Raw genomic sequence first — 14,199 nt, 5'->3', positions numbered from 1 at the left:
TCATACTCTAAGAAGAAATTACATACACTAGACAAAAACTTACTTTTTGGGATGTTATTCAATTATCTATTGAATTGAAATATTTCACAATACCAACAAACAGAGAATGACCACATGTAATAAATTCTGCACTAACGTAACAGATAGAGTGAAAAAGGTTTTCAATGTCTTTTAAAGTTAAACAAAAATTTGTAATGTAATGCTGTTTTCTATGTTGCAAATGAAGAGGAACACCGTTTTATAAATAAAAACACATATCTTCATACATTTTATATTTATGCACACACTGTTAAAACCATACACACAAAACAATATCACAATATTTTAGACTATACAGTACATACATATTAAAAATTATACACATGATTTTTTTTTTGTATTAAAAAATATTACATTCAATAACACATTTGTGCGTATTATTTTGGAACATTAATGACATACATAATACAATTTCATTTGAATATGATTGTATAACTTCCTTTATCCAGTAAAAAGTAAATTAAACTTGCAGTTTTAGTGTTAAAGAGGCCAAAGTAGTGTGAAAAAAAAGTCTGCAAAAACAATACAGTATGAAATTGTTATGAAGGGGGATATATATATATATATATATATATATATATAAAACGGGTTGATACAGTATATTAAATATGTAAATATATACTTATAACCAGTCGATAAATGAGGAAATGCTCATAATAATTGAGAAATAATTTTTATTGTGCGTGAGGAGAAATATATTGAATTATAAACCAATTAAGTCATAATACTGAATCAATCACGTGCAAACCACCATATATTAAGTTTTATCATGTTCAGATCATAACAGGGCATTCAAGAGGATGAGTTTGCTATACAAGCATACTTTCTTTTAACTTCATCAGATGTACGGCCATTAAAAAAAATTTATATTGTAAATTTTTTTAAAACTTTTCTTAAAGGACCACAGCCTATTAAAAAAGAAATCTTACCTGATATAAGGGAAAAAAATTTCATTGCATTATATTAATAAAAAAACTTAAATCATTTAATGAAGATCACACACTGTAATTAAACCACTCTTGACCTTTCTTTATCATGTAATGTACCAAAAAGGAATAAATTAGTTTTCAATAGGGATGGGTCGGGTTTGTTCCTCGGTTACACGCCCCCGGACCGGAACCGTTTTTGGGTACTGAAAAGATCGGTTTTTAAAGTAAAGGGGTTAAGGGTTCATCTTCACTACACTTCAAAATTAAAGCACAACCATTCGGCATAATTATTGTTAAGACATGATTCAGCACACAATGTATTATTTAATGGCGTTTTATATTATAAACCGTATGAATTATTTTTATAAAAATAGGTTAATAAAACATTCCGCAAATCTAAAACAGGCAGACGTTACCGCATATAAATACCTCCGGCGTGACTCGATGCGCTTAAGAAACTGGATGCATTCACAGCCATAACTATGTTCTATATTATATTTAGTGTCTGTATCACTTTATTTTGTATATAAATGTAGCACAATACAGATAATAGAAAAATTTTCCGAAATTTCCATCTTGGTCATACTGTTATTTACATCTATTTAATATGCTGCTGCTGCGCTGCCATGTTTTTGTGAACATCTTGTCATGGATTACACAACTTAGATGTTTTAATATTTAACGATGACAGTTATTTTAACATTCCAGAATTAAACCATGTGGTTTTAAATGTACGTAAAAAAAATAAGTAAACAATTAACGCCCTTTAAGATGTAACTTTAACATGATACTTATTTAACCATAGGTAATTTCCTAAATTCAGTAATAAAAAAAGTAATATTTAAATTGAATACTGTATATCAAAAAATGCAAATTAATACAAATTCTTTCAGGAAACTTCAAAAAATTCACAATGTATTCTTACTTAAATGAATGATTACAATTGAAACTATTGCCGTATTGCTTCCAAAATAAGCCGCCCTTGAATATAAGTTTACGATCATGCTTTCCATAGATAGATCAACTCTACGGAAGTAATTGTAGTGCTAAAAACTGTGAAAAACACCACGTGGCAGGTGAAAGCAAAACTGCTTTTATTTAAATTAAAACCGTAAAAAAAAACATATTTTGAAGATAAATTTTCTGTTTAAAGTGTGTTATACCCATCTAAAACAAAATACAAAAAACCACAATACCCTGCGGGGTTACGACAAAACCGAAACCACATGCCGCACAGGCTGTTCCATGTACGCTTCTCCCTATGCTTTTAACCAATGAACTACTCGCGTTAGCAACTGCTGTTCCAACTGAATACCATGCCCCCACTTCTCGCTATACTTGTAACCAATGAATTCGTGCTAGCATCTGCTGTTCCAATTGAAATGCTGTGCCCCTGCTTCCACCTCTTTTAACCAATGAACTACTTGCGCTAGCAGCTGCTGTTCCAACAGAACATTGTGCCCCCATGCGATGACAGAAATTACGCTGTTCATTGGTATGTGCCCGTGTTTACATTGCCAGCGTGATATGATTGGAAGTTCAGTTGTTTTCATCACAACGAAAACAAAAGAGTTACGATGCACATGTTATTTCGCATACATTAGTAATTGAATGTAGTGTGTATTAAATTTTTTTCTCTAGATATACAGCTATAATTTTATTGCTGGGCAAGATGGCTTCTACTGGTAGCAGCGTGCGGGTACAAAACTTTTGTACGTTTTGCAATTTTGTTTGAAAAAAAAAAAATATTTTTTTCTAAACACGCAATAATACGCTACTTACAAGTTTTATAGCTCCAAAAATTTGAAAAAAATATGCCGCTTTTTTTCAGAGCAATACAGTAATTAAAAAAGAAGTTCATTATCCAACTATTTGCTGAACATGAAAAAATAAACCAAGGAAAAAAGGACGAAAACAAAATCATATTTCCCACTGAAATTTGTAGTGTGAAATGAGCAAAGGAAGCACAGCACATGTCTTACTCCAATGTTTCATCATCTTCATTTGCATTCCGTTTCCTGCAAGAAAGAATTTCACTGTAAAGATTAACAACAAAATGTCACAAAGTCAGAATTTCATTAAAAATCTTTTACAACTTAATATCATAATTTTATAAACCAATTCACATCTTCAAATCAGGCCATTTTTATACTCTGTACAATGCAGATACAGTGTATTATTATACCACTTTGAACAGTTTCATTCTATAGTAACCAACAATGAGCACTGAAAATGACTACATAGCACCTTTGAATGACTTTTCCATCTTATCTAAATTAGTCAAGTGTAAAAAAGGGAAAAAACAAAAAAAAAAAGAACTATAAAATTAGTGACTGGAACCACAGAAAAGCAATGTAAATTGCAGGAAGGTAACAGCTGTTTTTCAACAACAATATAATGATGCAGTTAAAAATAAATGTTTTTCGTGTTTAAATTAAATGGTGGAAAAATTCTAAACCCTAGTCTGCAATAATTGTATGGAATTAATTTTCAATTATGTTTAGTTATACATACACCATATGCAGACAAGTGACTGGACTGTTAGAAATTTATCATCACGTTGGTATACTGATCATTCTTTAGAGTACTTCGTAATTAAATTACAAATTAATATTTCAATCACTATGATTTACTAACTATCTGAAATGAAATTATCGCATATTTAGTATAAACAAAAATTGTTTTACTGGAAGTAAATTAAAATTACAGCTCTTCTACTACTTAAAGGTCAGGGTATGGTTGCTCCTATTATAATGAACTGCCAGTGTTTTAATTGGCATACCATAATAACTTAAGTTAAACATTTGCAGGGAAATTTTTTTTAAAAAATATAAACTAAAAATTTGGCCCAAACAAAAAAAAAGTTAGAACATGATCCCTTGCAAATGAAGCTAAAAATATTGCTGGGATTACCAGGTCTTCTGGTGAAACCAATTTTTCAGAAACTATAAAACACTGCATAGTTATAACATCTTGATTATCCTCAAGTGGAGCACCCAATTAGCCGGTCAACCATGGAATTGGCTACAACAATGACTATCACAAATTAACTATAAAAATACTACTCAATCACAAAAAATCTAACTATACAAAGTTCTTTTATATCTATTAAAAGATACGATTTCTTAAATGCAGTTTTCACAGAATGGCATGCAAGTTGTTAACAAGCTAAAATCTTGATGCAACAGTATACACAACACACATCATATGTATATTAATATCTAAAGCAATAAATAATGTACCTAACACTGAGAAAATTGTAATTACTGTATTTATCATCTCAAACCATAAGGCATTCCACAGTACTGTTCTCAGTTAATTAGTGTGGATAGTCAAGAATCAAAGCTTACAAAATACTATATATTAACCTACTAAAAATACTCTTTTGTTGTACCAATGACATTTTCCATAGAAATAGATCTGGTATCTTCTAGAGTAGCACAAAAGAGCCATTTAATTAAAAAGCTTGGATATGATAAATTTAATATTTTATGATTCTGTTAGAACTTTCAAGCTGAAGCCTGCCTACCATCACAATTATGTGATAAGAAAGCTACCAGTCCATACAAGGCTCTGTTCACAGAATTAAGGAAGAGAAAAGGCTTTGTTCATCAAATGAAGTAAAATAATACAAGTTGGTAGGAAGTTAAGATTTGCAAAATTTCAATGGATCTTTAGTAGTAATTCACTGTGTTATTTAGAAGTTGAAAATATTTTTTTACCTTTCAGTAAAACAAAGCATGAGCTAAGCAAAAATTACAATATTACGCAGTAATTAAACATCTTAGGTAATTTCTTGAACTTTAAATACATTTTCTGACTTTTTTGTTAGTTTTTGATAGTTAAACTAAGTATTGAAGATCACATCATTAAAATATCATGAAAATCATCCTGACAATTTGAAATACAGTACCCGGTAGAATCCTTGTCTTTGGACCACTGGATTTTGAATATTCCCTCATTTACATATATTCCCGAATGCCTCATTTACATGATGTACAGCTGTTCTCTTTCTAAATTTTACTGTTTTTTACTCAGATTTCGGCTGGTCCCTTGAGAAGTGTAAAAAGGGGGTTAGGCGGTTTGTACATACGAACTTGTTTTCTAAAAGCAAAAACTATATTACTATAAGTTTCAACAATAAATGAGCAGGGAACAACTTAATTTTTATCAGATATACCAGAAATTGATAGCTGCTACTTCAGAGGCTTGGAACATTAATTTGTGGAACCAGGTTACCCTAGGTGCATTTATTCTTCAGAAAGCAATCTCTAAAAAAACGTATGTAGACCAAAAATTTTGGGTTAGGTATAGTTGGCATTGTATAAAACCAATTAACTCCAAAAAAATTTCTTACCTACTTCTTTCTTGTCGGGTTTTTGCATGCTTCATCCAGTTTGAGATTATTACACAGATATCTCTCTCGGTTGCCGTAGGTGCAGCAATCCGCACAGCTCCTGAAATTAGTTGGCGAAGTGTTCACTTTTTTACATAACTAGTACATTAACACACTATCATAATCTCATCATTCGTTAAAGCAGATCTGAACATAACCAACCATCATTCACACAGAGGATACAAAAGGTTAAAAACTAACATTCAAAACTTGGGGCAAAGATAAATAGTTTAACTTCGGTATGAAGGTCAGGACCTAAACCATATGAATTACCTCCATTTTTTTGAAATTGAATGAAAATGTGTATTTAAGGCATAAGATACAGAAACTCTGCGGAGCATTATGATGATTTCTAAAAGTAGCTTAGATATATTAGACAACTTTTTTGTAAATGATTTTGCTCAATGAAAACATAGTCCCATTACTTATTGGAGAGTCGAGCAAGAGATCAATTTAGTTTCAGCCATGTTCTGTGCAGTGAAATTTGTACTGTAGTTATTTTGTTACTTACATAATATTGTCAAATGTTTATAATTATGAGCATTTTGTAATGCACTGTCAGTTTATGTATACTGTTTCATGTAAAATATTCAGAAATTTAAAGTGTTACCTTCTTAACAATGTCAAAAATTGAGTGATTGAGAAGCACGTACATATTGCACAGAATGTTTACACAAATTTTGTATGTAAATATTCTAAATACTGACAAGAATCACAAACGTACTGAGAAGCAACATCTTTGCCTGCCATATTGGTTTCTCATGCCTACACACACTCCTTTAGATGTGACAATGATGGAAATGCAATTGCATCTAGCTATGCTGCCATGACTTGCTTGATTTTGTTATGAATGGCTGCCATCTTCAACTCAACAATGACTCTTGAAGGGCATCCCTAATGAATAGGTGAAGTTACTCTTATAAAAAGCACTGCATAATCTTTCCACAGTTGTGACTAGTGCAATATGTACACTGCTGCTTTTTAATTGTGACAGTGATCATCAGTGGCGTAGCCAGGATTTGTGTATGGGGGGTGTTAAGAAGCATGCAACCCCCCCCCCCCCCCCGTATTAAAGCGGGTGGGTCCGGGGGTCCCCCCCCCCGGGAAAATTTGGATTTTAAGGTGTAAAATAGTGGTATTTAGCTGTTTTCGGTACTTAAATTTAAATATTGTAATGATAAATTTTTATTAATTGTTAATATGAAATTTGTTTGAGTGATGAATAAGAAATTTAATTAAAATTTGCTGCTAAGGGGGGGGTTTGAACCCCTAAAACCCCCCCCTGGCTACGCCCCTGGTGATCATATTCTGCGAGCCACTGAATACCTTAGGAAAAAAAAAGGTTACTGGTGAACACTGGTAAATATTCAATTTGCTTAAACATGTTATTCTCAGCAAATCTTCTGGCTTAGTGAAAGCAAACTTATCATATTAATTTATTGTAAAAGGAGACAAAGGTTACTAGGCACCTAAATACATATTATAATTGAAGGGTTCCGGGTACTCACATGTTACTGTAGAGATTGATACACACATAATTGGATGACACTTTTTTGCATGCAAGCATGTTTTGCAATGTTTCGCCAAGAAACTTGGCTTCCTCGGGCAAAGAGTAGATAAGTACTACTGGAAGATGGCAGGTGGTAATCTGTTAACCCAGCACATGTTTTAGTTATAAGTAGCCAAGCTGCTGTTTTCCATCTTTATACAGTCTTCTTTGATCATCGAATAAGTTTAGAATAAGTTATAACATGAAAAAAATATTACAGTACTTACTCAGTACAATTTTTGCTATGTTCAGGTCTTTCATGGGTCTCTTTTGCTTTGCACCTAACCAACTGAAGTTTAATACATAAGTGTTGGTGATGACCTTCTTTATTATGTTAAGCACTAGTTGGGTCAAAGTGTTTCCACCAAGATATGTCAAACTATTAACCTGAAACAGTTAAGAAACAATCAAGATAAACAGGCCTTTGTACTATGCAGGACTAAACATCTGTAAGTATGAGAAATTAAAAACATAGGGCACATACCACAACTGATGCATTTTCTTCCTTTAACAGAAGGTTTTCCATTTCTTCCAAGTTTACATCACAATCCACTGGAAACCTCGACATTATGTCAGTCGCACCATTGGTTGGTTCATGTCTTGGTGTTGGTTCAAAACGTTCCAACTTTTCTATGATTGCATCAACTTTGAGTGCCAACAAATTTACTTTTCTCAGCATTAATCTCTGACATTCTATAACTAGAACAAACAATTTACAATAATGTAATCATAAAAGATTATCTATGGAGCACAGGTGTATGTCTGCAGTACTTATTGTGAGTACACTTGCACACACAAGACATTTTACGTTCAACTGAAGGTGGCTGGCTTGAAAACAGCACAGTGGAAATGTAGAAACAAGAATGAAACAAGTAAAATTCCATCTGTAATAATTTTTTGACACAGAGGACTTAAGCTACTATTGTTATAAATGTTGTACTTTTATAATTATCACAAATCTTGTATTTAGATACCAAACAATAAAATAAATTATTATTAGCAAACCTCAGTGATAACTGTAGCTCATGCTTTAAGAAATTTTCTAGTTACAATTTTTTTTATTTCTGTGCCATGACTGATCGCTTTTATAAGTAGCAGCTCACTATGGATGCATTTGATGCACTGCTGAAACTTAAGTTTAATAAAACTGTATTTTTACATTGACAATTTTTTGCTTGATCAATATTTCTCTTCATCCCAGTCTTATAACCCTTTTGAAAATAAAAGATTACTTCTTACATCAATTTTACATTGAACGAGCATCTACAGAATATGCAGTTATGTTGGAGAGATTTTTCACTTGTCGCCTGTAGCACTGGAATATAGAAAAAGAAAAAGAGCGATACAGACAGTTTTTGACAAAACATGCAATTGTTAACTGAATGTTTTTTCTTGCTGTTGAAGTGCTTAGAAACTTGTTAACATTCTGGACCAAAGCAAGACTAATTCCATAGGGGCCACAATTTTACAATGCTCACTCGCCAGAATTGTGCCAAACTTCAAGTGAATAATAAATATATTTTTATCTCCAAGTCACATTTTCATGGAAGATGTAATTGCGATCTTGATAAGAAAAGAACATTTCCAAGTATAAGTTTGTTTTATATAGATTTGTACAGGACATTTGTGTTTATGTGCTATGTAGCTGTATAAAAACATGTAAACCATCAAAAATTGTGGTTCAAACTTCAGTAGGAGCTTTTTATGTTTTAAATGTGTTTTTTTAATGGAAATCTTTTTTCCAATCATATGGTTACCATATGATTTATATTGCAATGAAACTTTACATGTGCATGCTTATAATGTATGTTTTCATGCAATTAGAACCACTCAATTTTAACCCAATTTACATAGCTCATAGCCTGTAATATACGTTTGCAAACATTTGAGGTGAATACATAGGCATGCAAATTATTTTTGCCAAGGAACTAAATATTTCTTGTCAGTAGGCCTGTAAACACTATTGTAAATAACCGTGGGAGTATTGAAGCTCCTACTGCTCACTTTGAGCAATTTCATTCGTGCAACATGGTTTAAACATGTGGTTTTAGCAAGAAATAACAAATTTTCTTCTTTGTATTTTGCAAGGATGTATTACAGAAGAACTCCTATTTTCAGTGTACCAGGTTTTAAGTAGGCATCGATTTTCAGTGCTCATCCTTAGGCACTGTGAGCCCTCTTAAAATCAAGGTTCTACAGTATATGCCTGCAGGAATCAATATTAATGAACTTCCCATAAATGGTTGTCCTTTTATCCAATTCTAAATGATTATGTCTACAGTAGAAACAGCAGCAAACACCCAAGGTAGGAATATAGGGTAGGTAAACAGTGTGTATCTTTTTGTCTCTTACATATAGACTTCGCGATGTCACCTTGGTCGCACCACGCACGCCTGCAAAGTGTCGAACACCCATGTCATGTTCTGTGTTAGCTACATTGTTGTTTCAGTTGTAATTTACAAAGCGAAAATCACTACACAAATGAAGTATTTAAATCTTCGAAAGACAACTAAATGACTATTGCATGAAGAAATACTTTTTGTTTAATGGAAAGGACTTGATCAGCACAGTATTAAATAAAATTAAATCGTTCCTCAATTTTCATTATGTTTTTAAACGAGTTACTCAAATCAGGTCATGTTTGATGTCACATTCAAGCTATGGTAACAGCTGACACTAAAACAAAATTCTTTCCTTTTTCATCATGCAAGTATTACTACGAAAAATGTGTGTTTATGTAATACATCAGAGAAAACCATTTTAACCTCCAGTCTTGTTGAAATATACATTTAGCAATAACTGTAGGTGACACAGCTGTACCATTATTAATAGTTAAGGTAGCGACAACATACTTTGCAACCATTTTTGCATTCAGCAATAAAAGTGACCAAATTTTTGTAAAAGTTACTTCCACTTTTGTTTCAGTATATAAAATGATGCAACATCTTTTATACACGAAGTATTTTTCATTCACATGTAATTTTTTCTGAACATACCTCCTTCAGAAACTGTGTTGTCAGTCTGCACACCAACAGAGACAGTCTTACTTCTTGGTGCAACTGTGCTTTGACTAAATACATCAGTAGCCGGTGGCTGAGGGTATGTGGGAAGCACTACATTATCTGCATCATCATTTGCTTCCTCACTGTCAGATGATGGGACCCTTGCTGGTACTATTCTTCTTTTCTTCCTCACCTCATTGTCTGTACTTTCTACGTCGGAAAATATCTCGGCCTCCTTTAATTTCTCAATGGCCCTTTGATAAGTTTCTGGAAAGTGAATATATTCATTAATTTCATTAGTAGGAACACATACATCAAACCAATCAATAATTCAATAATTTGTCAATTTAATAGTTTTGACAGACCCTACCATTATAGCCTACACATTTCTTCAAATTATGATACTTTTTTTTGCTAAGATTACTGAGTAGCATTTGTTTATTTAAACAGGTTCTGTTTTGTCTGGTTAAAGGTTAAATTTTCATTTGAAAGTACTAGCATGTGAAAGGTAAAGCACTAGTGATAAGTTTGATTACATTTTACAACCTAGCTACACAATGTTTTAAAGGTATATTTGATAATTACTGTACTTTCTTGTTCACAATGGTTTCCCTAGGTTGTTTAAAATGGAGAATTTAAAAAGCAAGACTAATGAAAATTCCCAAATTACAGTTTTTTAAATAAACCAAAAAAAAGTCACCTCAAATAACACAGCTAAATTTTAAATGCCAAAACGCACTTACTGTTTTCTACTAAATGTTCTAATGAAGAATGCATTACTAGAGTGGTTAACTGGTAACCTGGACAAAATCAGTACAAACTTAAAAACCTCTAAAAGCTAAGAAATAATATGTAATGGCTACTTAAGACAGACTCAATGCTTTGTTGTTCCTAAATTTATACCATTTCTCCCTTAAAATTGGTAAGTTTTTAAATTTGTTTCTTACCAATCCACTATCAAACTATTTGCATAACCAACCTTTATAACCTGCTTAATAAATAAGATACTTAACATTTCTATCAATGTCATTAAAATAAATTGCTGCTTTTTCATAAAAAAAAAGAGTAGGCCTACGTGACTAATATTTCCCAATCTCACACAGACATTAGTTATAGCTCACACTTCGAAACTTAACATAAAATATTACTGTAGATATTGCAGAATGAAACGTACCTGTTGTAGCAAAAACCCGCAGGACACGATGATGTTTCCAATCTAATGATGGAGACTCACAGTTTGCAATAGCTTTGTTGATTCTGTACTGGTTTTCATACGGAGGCCACTTGCATATCTTTCTGTCTGTATTTAACCATGTAAGTGGTACACACTGAACACCATCTTCAAATTCAATTACAGCAAACTTTTTCATACCTGTAAAAGATCCATAATTTTATCACTGTATTGTTTAGATTCATGAATTACTGGTACCATTATGCACAAGTCATTCAACTCCATTCCCCAAACTTTGGACACAACATCGTCACAGTTCTGAACTGTTAAAAGGGGATAACTCTCAACAATATAAATTTTTAGAGTCCTGAAGAGCAAGGTTTCTCAAACAATGGCCGTATTTTCTTGTTCTTGCGCCCAACCAACAGAAATTCCCTTGTGTTTTTGTCTAGTACAATGTTTTCAACAGAAAAAAATGAATTATCCTTCATCAAAACACAAGAATTTCTCCCATCATTACAGTTAACAGTCATGGATTTCAGACTTATCTTCTTGTACTGTTCAACATCAAACATATGATTTAATATTGGGTCATATTCATGAATATTAAAGCATTTTGGCATAACTTTGCTCAGAATTTCAGGAACTTTTCTATCACACGGTAAAAATTTGTTTTCAGCATAATGCCTTACTATCTGTTGTAATGGCTTCTCATGCTTTCTTTTACATCTCTTAATAATTTGCATAAAATTTTCGAAGCGGAATGCACTGAACTCATCAAGTACTCCGATATTTTTCACATCATCTGTAATGTTCAAAAGAGATTGCACATTATGAGATATATACTGTCTGTCATACAAAATTTCAAAATAACTGACAAAATGTTCCAGCAGAGCATGAGCGTAACTGAAATGTGAGCTTAAATTCTTTGACACTAAAATAGACACTGCAACATGGAGAGTCAAAAAATGCTCATATAAATGCTGCTTTAGCACTGACTTTAACACTACAGGTCCTGTGTACAACAAAAACTGTCTGAATTCTGTGGCCTTCCAATGTTTTAATTCATGTAGTGACCTTGGCCTACGAGAAAACTCACAGGTCACACTTCCCAGCATTGCTACTAACCGTTCCGATATCAAATTCACACTCCGAGCTGGTAACCGAAAAACCAGTTGTCCAAACAACCACAAATTTAAAAGTTTCCGCATAACACCCAGGCATATAACATGCATATAATCAAGTGGCACATTTGTAACACAGCCAAAGTGGGGTATTGATGCCAAAACTGTTTCTTCCTTGTGGTAATCTTCGTAAGTATTGCGCAAAAACCTCTCATTTGTTCTGTTTGTTTGACACTTTCCTGGAAAACTTACTCTTTTTTCTAGGTAATCACCTTCAATTGCACACTTGGTACAACTGTGATAACCCCCATGAGATTTGACATTGAGTACAAATGCTTTTGCTGGAGCATCACACACTAGCCCACGAATTCTTACTTCGACCAATTTATTTTCAAACAAAAAGCCATTATTTACAATTTCTTTAGCTTCTCTGACGAATTCACCCAGAAATTCATTTGCACTAGATGGTTTTTCTTTACCATGATAAAGACCTATCATGTGTACCGTTTTCAAAACTATGTCGGAACATAATATCGGCCATAAACACGATGATGATGATTTGGCAATAGGTAGGCCATCTACATTGATCATAATATGTAGAACGTCAAGTTCTCTTCCTGAATATTTTAACAAAAGCAACATACTTCTGATAGCCTCTGAAAAGTAAAAATGATGGTAAATTCCAGGTTTCATAGCTATTACTGACGTTGTTCTTGGGGTTTTCAGAAGTGTTCTTGAATCACTGGGAAAATTGTGCCCATTGTTATTCAGAATTTTCAGAAGTGACGTAAGAGCATTGTGGGTAATTTTAAACTCTACAGCCCATGATGTCAAATCACATTTCAGCGAATCTGTACTATCGTTACTGACATTTCTTACTTCACTATCATTTTAGAACGAACTTCCAATATCCTCATTACTAGAATCGGAACTTTCACAACAGTCTGATGAAATTTGACTACTTATAGATTCATCAAATTTAAAATTTGCATCAGCTACACTAAAATTTCTACTCAAGTCTTCTCCACTTATGTCTCCATCATTTACGTGCGAGTTTTCTGCATCACTTACGCGTAAGTTTTCACTGAAATTTCCATCTGAGCTCTCAATGTTTTCGACCCCTTTATCAACACGAACATCTTCCATCAAAATTCCTTGTTGGCTAGGTCCAGAAGAATTGTTTCTCACCCATATTCTTTCCAAATCCTCAATTGTCTTTTGAACTGCTCGCCGGGATAGCTATCGTTTTGATAATGACATCAAAGGTCTTTTTCTACTTTGAAACCTATTCATTTTCTTCACATCTGTAACGAAGATAGCTTGAGACAAAGAGGAATGCAGCTTTCTTAAGAGTTAACAAGAATGTGAGCATTCACTTGAATTCTACATTTTACAGACTGCTCACACATTAACAACTCCAACAAATAATAATTATTTTTCTTTACATGGAATTACTGCAGTAAAAAAAACATTAAAACAGTTTTCTTCTTAAGTTAATTACACCTAAAAGTATTGAAGAATGGTGAAAACATGATTGAAACATGAAGCTGAAATAGATCAAATTTCTCTTTGTGCATTGTTAAAGTCAAACTATATTTACCAGATAACAATAGTATTCTTTTCCCTCTTCAGATAACCAAAAATATTCTGCTAATCATTTTATTTGCCTTATTTCACCATGTTTTGCTGGTATTCATTCCTTGCCTATTTGATATTAGTTTCTAGCTTTTTTCCAACCTGCTTCATCAATACCATACTGTAGTGTAGCATGACACTGCCAACACTTCTTCAGTCTCTTAAATTCTCTCCTATAATATGGTGGGAAGGTCACCCCCAGACTTAATCCTTTGCATAGGGTGTTGAAGGGAGCTAGCAGAAAAGTGAAAGAAAAGGCATATTGCCCAATGGTTAGGCCCGTGCTGGAATATGCAGCCGCAGAGTGGGATACGTATGTTAAGGTGGAGGTGAAGGAGCTGGAGAAGGTGCCGA

General features: G+C 33.0%; 1 protein-coding gene across 1 annotated transcript in view; it reads left to right on the top strand.

The window, feature by feature from the left end:
• The window catches only part of LOC134535769 (abdominal ganglion neuropeptide L11-like), a 332,345-nt gene that overhangs the window by 76,265 nt on the left and 241,881 nt on the right, over nucleotides 1-14,199 (top strand). The window lies entirely within an intron of this gene.

This window comes from Bacillus rossius, chromosome 10, assembly GCF_032445375.1.
Source record: "Bacillus rossius redtenbacheri isolate Brsri chromosome 10, Brsri_v3, whole genome shotgun sequence".
Taxonomy (NCBI): domain Eukaryota; kingdom Metazoa; phylum Arthropoda; class Insecta; order Phasmatodea; family Bacillidae; genus Bacillus; species Bacillus rossius.
Note: the sequence above shows the minus strand (reverse complement) of the source record. Positions and strands in the feature narration are given on the sequence as shown.